The following is a 7,627-nucleotide window of genomic DNA, read 5'->3' on the forward strand; positions in this document are numbered from 1 at the left end:
AGGTCAGGGGACTGCTATGATAGTAACGAAGCACCCAGTCGACCCCGACTTCTCATCTGCTGGGAGGCCACCTGGGTGCTGGGCGGGACTCGGGACGTGGGGCACCCGGGAGCTGCGGCCTGAGCTTGGCCCGTCGCGACCCCTAACCGCGGGGTCTTCCTATGCCGGGGTCTCGTAAGTGAGCGCTATAGATCTCAGAGTAGTCTGGGTTTATGGAGGTCACATCCTTTCATTTGTTCGTTTATTCACTTTTCATTCATTCCACAAACATTGAGCGCCTGCTCTGTGCCAGGCTTTTAAGAGGAAAAAAAAAATAAAAGCACATGTAAAGCGCTTAGCATTAGGGCCTGGCAGATAGTAAATACTCAGTAAGTGTTACCTATTACACACATACATGCACCTATACAGACAGACCAGCTTTCAGGTCATTGATTCAAGAAACAAAAAATCCCCTACCTGCTCACGAATTCACCATCTGCTTCGATCCCCTTTAGCTGAGTGATTCTGGCAAGTTATTTCTCTTTTCCTAAACCTTTGGTTTCCTCACCTGTGAATAAGACTAATAAAAATTTCTTAACTCAAGATTTCTGTGAGGATCAAATTAAATGAGTGTGAGCATACTGGCCAAGAGAGCAAGCCCTTAATAAAAATTAGCTACTGTGATTATTATTCATAACAATTGTCATTGTTTTCGCGTGCAACGTACAGCGAGGCTACTGTTGCCAACCCTGTGCTGAGCAGAGGAGATCAGTAAGATTCTATAAGACAGAAGGCCTGGTCTTTTCAAAAATGGGATGCCATGAAAAATATAAGGGGAGAAACTGTTCTAAAATAAAAGAGCTAAAAAGACTTAACCAAATATAATGTGTGAATCTTGACTGGATCCAGGTGGGTTCTTTTAAGCTGGTAAATTTTTTTTGACAGTTGGAGAAAGTTGAGTATAGCTTAGATATAGATGATTTTAGTGAATTGTTGATAACTTTCACAGTGTAATAATGATATTATGCTCACGTGAGAGAATGTTCTTATTGTTAGGATATGCGTCTGGAGACTCTAGGGGGTGAATGTCATAATGCCTGAGAGTATTTTTTTTAATGCTTCAACAACAAAAAAATCATATATAGAAATTAACACATTTTAAACCGACTATACTTCAATAAAAACTTTTTTAAATAAAGGACTTTGCAACAATGAAAAACAAATATAAACACAGAAAGTAAATAATGCAAAATGTTAGCAATTGTTGGATCAAAGTGGTACTATCAACTTTTCCATATGTCTGAAAAAATTTTTAACAAAAAGTTAAGGAAACAGAATATAAACTGGTACCCATGCTATGATTACAACCATAGAAAAATTCTACCTGCATATGGATAAAGACCGGGAGTGATATGAAAACCTACTGGTGACTTGTAGTGGTTATAAAATCAGGCAGGAATAAAAGATCCATTCAAAGTACAAACTAGACCAATGAGTTTAATCTGACAAAATGGGACAGGAGGGAAGAGGGCAGGGCAGAGCCACTCAAGGAATGACAGCAATTTAACACCAAAATGGTGGAAGATTCAACTCCTAGTTGGCCTTGAAGATTAAGAGGTCTGACTTTTAGTAGACCTTGAGCTTCATTATGTGCTCATTGTAACAGGGTAATAAATAACATGCCCGCAGGCACCATGACCGTCTCAAGGATAATCGCAAAAGGCCAAGGAATGAGCAGTGGCCCAATTCCTGGGAATTCCAGCCCCTTCCCCAGGGTAGTTGGAATGGTCCCACTTGTAGGCATGTGAAGCTACTGAGCCCATAAAAACTGGCAACACCACGCCTAGTGGCCTTTTTTGCTCCCTCCTCTTTGGAGACGGCCCACACTCTGTCTATGGAGTATGTACCTACTTTTATTTTAACCTGAGCACCCAATTCCTACACCTGTTTCCTTGCCTTTCTCTTGCCTTACACTCTATGCAGTATGTATCTCTCTAAATAAACCTACCTTTACTCAACGGTGGCTCGCACTTGAATTCTTTCATGCAGGAAGCCAAGGACCCACACCTGGCCAGGCATGTCCTAGGGGCTCAACCAAGACCTGGGGCATGGCCCTCCTCACGCCCCACATCTGTTTTCCTGCATCAAAAGTATGAAAAGTTCACTGATAGAATTTCACATTCCACTTTGCAATTTTCCTTTAAGACATCTGTCTCCTTTTCACAGAGCAGCAAAGAAAAATATCCACAATTACCTAAAAAGTCATTCCTTTTGAGGACTACTTTTTAGGAAAATACTCCTCCCTCCCTTTCCCCATCTGTGTGAGGCTGGATTTTCTTCATACACTTCAATCAAAGCAACACACCACAGCAGACTGAAATCAGTAGCAGGTATGAGAACGTAGCTGTTTTCCTAGGAAGTCAGACACTAAAGAGCTTTTCAAAAATACAAAATGCTGCTGCTCTTCTGACCAACTTTTTTTGTTTTGACAAGTTGTGTATCATTACAAAATATGTTTTACATTGACATGCAACAAGTTTATGAGAAATAAATTCTCATCCGTATTTTTAAATGTCTCGGTTTTCATTCCTAAACCATGACTAGCAGTAAGATACAGCTCACAAAAACAAAAAAGCTTCTGAGGTCAGCAACAATTTTGCAGAATGGAAAGAAATTGGAAATCAATAATTTTTGAGGATGTCACCTCTAGGTACCAGGAAGACTCCTACTTGACCTTTTATGGGGAGGGGTGCTGGATAGGTAATTAGGTTTATTAATTTGTTTTTTTAAGGGAGGTCCTGGGGATTGATCCCACTCATGCATGCTAAGCATCCATTCTACCACTTGAGCTATATACCCTCCCCTTGACTTCACTTTTGCATGTGCCTTTTCTGTCCACCTCGCTCACTCAGCTCTCTGATGGCCACCAGCTCTGAAAGGACTACTCAGACCATGAGGACCACCAGCCCCAGTTCCTCCTGTTATCCTGCTTATGTTTCTCCATGGCACTTATCACTGGATGCCAGTGTGCAGTAATTTTCAATGTGTATTATCTGTCTCCTCCACTAGACTCTAAACATCAGGAAGCCAGGTGCTTAGTCTTATTCACTGATTATTTTTCCAGCACCTATAACCCTTCTAGACTTCTGGCAGCTGCTCAATAAATATTTGTTGAATGATTCAATGAACAAGTGACCTCATTTAATTCTCACAAAACCCAGTGAGGTGAAGACTATTTGTTGGTTTCCCCATTTTCAGACCAGGAAAGCTGAAAGAAGTCAAGCGACTACTTATGTTGTATATCTATTTTATATATAGTAGTTAGTATCTGCAGATCCCAAACTCCCAATTTATGCCACTCGAGTTCCAAGGGTAGTTCCTGCTCCCACCTCCCCCCCAGTGTCTTGTCGGGCTCGTAGCTCTCCAACCATCTGTCACTTTGATGGGGCACCACGTGACTTGGGTGCCAGAGTGGCTCTGCTGCCAGTGTCAGTTTTGTCCCGTTAGTAACAATACATGCATCTGCCTCCAAAATCTGCACTTTTCTACCATGTTTGTGCTGTGCCTTAAAACCTCTTGAGGAGTTTTTGCTTTTTGCTTTTAAGTGTATTTTTAAAATACTGACATCCAGACCCAGTCCCAGACCAATTCAGTCAAGATGTCTGGGTGTGGGCCTGGGCACCGGTTTTTAATGAACCCCCACCTCCCAGCTGTTCTAACACACAGCCTGGACAGAGAACCACCACATGGCTCTCTGGCCTGGGCACAGCCCCACTGGCTGTGTTTCCTAGAAGCACCATGCTCTCTCACTGCTCCGTAGCTTCACAGTGCCCTTCCCTCCGTCTAAAACACCCTTTCCCTAAGTCTAGTCTGGCAGACTTGTATATATTCATCTTGCCAGTCCCAGCACAAGCACTATTGGAAATCACATGAGGTTGGGATTTGGATGGACTTGGGTTACAATCCCTATCACTTACTCGCTGTGTGAACTTGGGTGAGGTATTTAACTTTTCCAAGCCTCAGTGTATTCATCTGTGAAATGGAACTAATGCCAATGGGTATTACGTGGAACTGTTTGTAATGGGAAGCAGATTGTGCAGGTTAAGCATTTGAAACAGCACTGGGTCCTTGGCATAGACTCAATAAATACAAGACAGTAGTAGCAGTAGCAGTAGTGGTAGTTGTTCTTGTAATAGTCATCACAGTAACAGCAGTCATAGTCTGTAGTATCAGAAGAGGTATGCTTTAGAAACAAATCAACTTATTTACAAACAGAAACAAACTCACAGACATAGAACATGAACTTACGGCTACCCAGGAGGAAAGGAGATGGGAAAGGATAAATTGGGAGTTCAAGATTTGCAGATACTAACTGCTATATATAAAACTGATACACAACAAAAGTTCTACTCTATAGCCCAGGGAACTATATTCAATATCTTATAGTAATCTATAATAAAAAAAAGTATATGGAAATGAATATATGTACATATATATATGACTGAAACATGATGGTATACACCAGAAATGGACACATTTTAAACTGACTATACTTCAATATATATACACATATATATATATGTGTGTATATATATTTAAAAATCTAAATTGACAGAGTGTGGGCCCTAATAGTAAATAGTATGTCAATCAAAATGACCATTCCCTGGAGAGGAAAACTAGGGGCCAGATATGGCCCCCTGATTGTTGTTGTAAATAAAGTTTTATCAGAACACAGTCAAACCCAGGCATTTACATATCTCCTGTGACTTCCCTGCTGCAAGAGCAAAGTTGAGTAGTTGCAACACAGATCATCTGGACCACAAAATCTTTACTGTCTGGCCCTTTCCAGGAAAAAATTTGCCCTAGAGCTGTGGTTCTTAAAGTACAGTCCCTGGACTTGCAGCATCAGCCCCTGGGGGTTGTTAGAAATGTAATACTGAGACTCCACCTGAATTCAGAGCCACCAAATCAGATCAGCAATCTGCGCTGTAATACCCTCTGGGGGCTTCCGATGCTTTTTTTTCTGGCTTTTCTCATCACATTAATGCAAGTATTTTTCCATTTTATTAAAAAGAAAAAAAGCCTCACTGGAGGGGAGGGTATAGCTCAGAGGTAGAGCATGAAATTAGCATGCAGGAGGCCCTAGGTCCTAGGTTCAATATCCAATACCTTCATTAAGAAAAATAATTTTAAAATTAAAAAAAAAAGAATAAATAAATAAATCTTATTATCTCCCCTCCACCAAAAAAAAACTTCAAATAAATTTTAAAGAGAAAAACACCTCATACACATTATTTTTCCTACTCTGTGCATGTTTCATGTATATAAATTGTTTCTAATTGTTCACTCTTATGATCACATTAATGAACATCTTCATGCCTAAAGTCTTCTTTCATCTCAAGTTATCACCTTGTATTAGTCAGGATTCTCCAGAAAAATCGAACCAGTTGAAGATGGATAGACAGATAGATAGATAATAGATGTAGATGTGTATATATACGAAGATTTATGATAAGAAGGTGGCTCACGTGATTATGGAGGCTGAGACAGTCCCGAGATCCATCATCGAGAAGCTGGAGACACAGGAAAGCCCATGGTATGGTTCCATTCCAAGATGATTCCAGTCTGGGAGCAGGAGAAGACCAGTGTCTCAGCTTGAAAGCAAAAAGGCAGAGAGCAAATTCTCTCTTGTCCCATTTTCTGTTTCATTCAGGCCTCCAGAGGACACCCACACTGGGGATGACCATCTGCTTTACTTGGTCTTTTTAAAAAATATTTTTCTCTCTTTCTTTCTTTTTTTTAATGAGTATACTGAGGATTGAACCCAGGACTCATGTACGCTAAGCATGCACTCTACCACTGAGCTACACATGCTCCAACACTTGGTCTTTTGATGCAAATGTTAACCTTATCCAGAGACACTCACACAGACGCTTTCAGGATAATGTTTACCCAAGTATCTAGGTGCCCTGTGGGCTAGTCGGGTTGCCACATTCCTACTACTGTGGCTACTCTGTACCACTACTTCTTTATCCATTCATCTGTCAGTGGACACTTAGGTTGTTTCTATACTTTGGCCATTGTAAATCCACCAATTTAAATGTTAATCTCATCCTAAAAAACACTTTCACACTTTCACACTCTGAGTAATGTTTGACGAAATATCTGGGCACTGTGGCCCAGCCAAGTTGACACTTAAAAATTAACCATCATATAAAATAGATAAACAAATGTATACTGTATAGCGCAGGGAAATATATTCAATATCTTATAGTAGCTTATGGTGAAAAAGAATATGAAAATGAATATACGTATGTTCATGCATGACTGAAGCATTGTGCTGTACACCAGAAATTAGCACAGCATTGTAAACTGACTACACCTCAATAAAAAAATTAACCATCAGAGATAAATTAACTAAATCAATATTCTAGATATGCAAAATTGAAAGCTGGACTTTAAAATGTGGTAACTGCATCAAGCCACTGTCCTCTATGGGGACTCGGAAAAAGCCAGCCAACCATGTTCTTTGACATCTTTGTGGCATCTCTCCATGTGGGTGATGTAACAAGCACTGAATCTTTTACTGTCAGAGTTGATGGGACCCAGAAACCTTTTAGTTTCCCATTTCCCAAAGTGTGATATGATGACATAAAGCCTGTATTGTTAATAGAGGGAAAATTGGGGAGAGGGCCAGGGGCAAACAATCTTGGGAAATCTTGGGTTCACCAAAGTTAAACAGGTGTCTTTAATGGGACTTCCAGAGGCTGTAATATACAAATGTATAGCCTGATGTGAATCTCCAGAGGGGACCTCACCTCCTGAGTTCCCCAGACATTTCCTGGCCAGAGCTCCCTTCGGCAGCTGCTCAGGGTACAAAGGTGATGCAGGTCACACCCTGAGGGACACAAATCATCTCCAACGATCACATCCCATGGAGTAAAGAACTGAGATTTAAGAGATAAAGTGCCTCCAAGCACCTACTGGATAGCACAGGGAACTATATTCAATTTCTTTTAGTAACACATAGTGGAAAAGAATCTGAAAAAAAAATATATGTATGTATATGGATAACTGATTTGCTTTGTTGTACACCTGAAACTAACACTGTAAATCAACTATACTTCAATATAAAATAAAATTTAAAAAAGAGAGAGAAAGTGTCTTGTCCTGATGGCACGTGGAAGAGCCAAGGCTAAAACCTGCATTCCTGATGCACAGCCTCATGCTGTGTCTAGTCAGAGGTGGGATCTGGTCCCCATTCTGAAAGCAGGAGACACCAAGCACAGCCCTGCCGGGGGCTGATAAGTTATGAAGCTCAGACTGGAACCCTGGTCTCTTCAATTTCAGCCTGGGACAAAGGAAAAGGCCCCCAGCTTTCATGCACTTGGAAGCTCAGAACGGCATGTAGGAGTTATATATTTTTAGCCCTTTTAGGTGACTGAAGGAGTCGGGCTGTGACCCCTGGGCAGATGAATCACTGTTGTGGCATGCCTGGTAAAACTGAGCAGCGCATGAAGTCCCAGAGCCAGCAGATGCTGGAGACCATTCAAAAAGCTGGGCTGCACCCCAGGGCTTCCTGCCCCTGTCAACAGGAAGTCCACAAACGAGGTTCACTTTCTCTGGGATGCAGCAGGTGTGTGGCCCT

At 41.2% G+C, this 7,627-nt stretch overlaps 1 long non-coding RNA gene across 1 annotated transcript; it reads right to left on the bottom strand.

Moving 5' to 3' along the window:
• Positions 1 to 110: 110 nt before the first annotated feature.
• LOC123612651 (uncharacterized) lies at positions 111 to 7,011 on the bottom strand. The gene is made up of 3 exons (XR_006719944.2): positions 5,508 to 7,011; positions 1,988 to 2,118; positions 111 to 559 (listed from the first exon to the last, which is right to left on the bottom strand). It is a non-coding gene; the product is annotated as an uncharacterized LOC123612651 (long non-coding RNA).
• Between the last annotated feature and the right edge of the window lie 616 nt (positions 7,012 to 7,627).

Source organism: Camelus bactrianus, chromosome 9 (assembly GCF_048773025.1).
Source record: "Camelus bactrianus isolate YW-2024 breed Bactrian camel chromosome 9, ASM4877302v1, whole genome shotgun sequence".
NCBI classification, from domain to species: Eukaryota; Metazoa; Chordata; class Mammalia; order Artiodactyla; family Camelidae; genus Camelus; species Camelus bactrianus.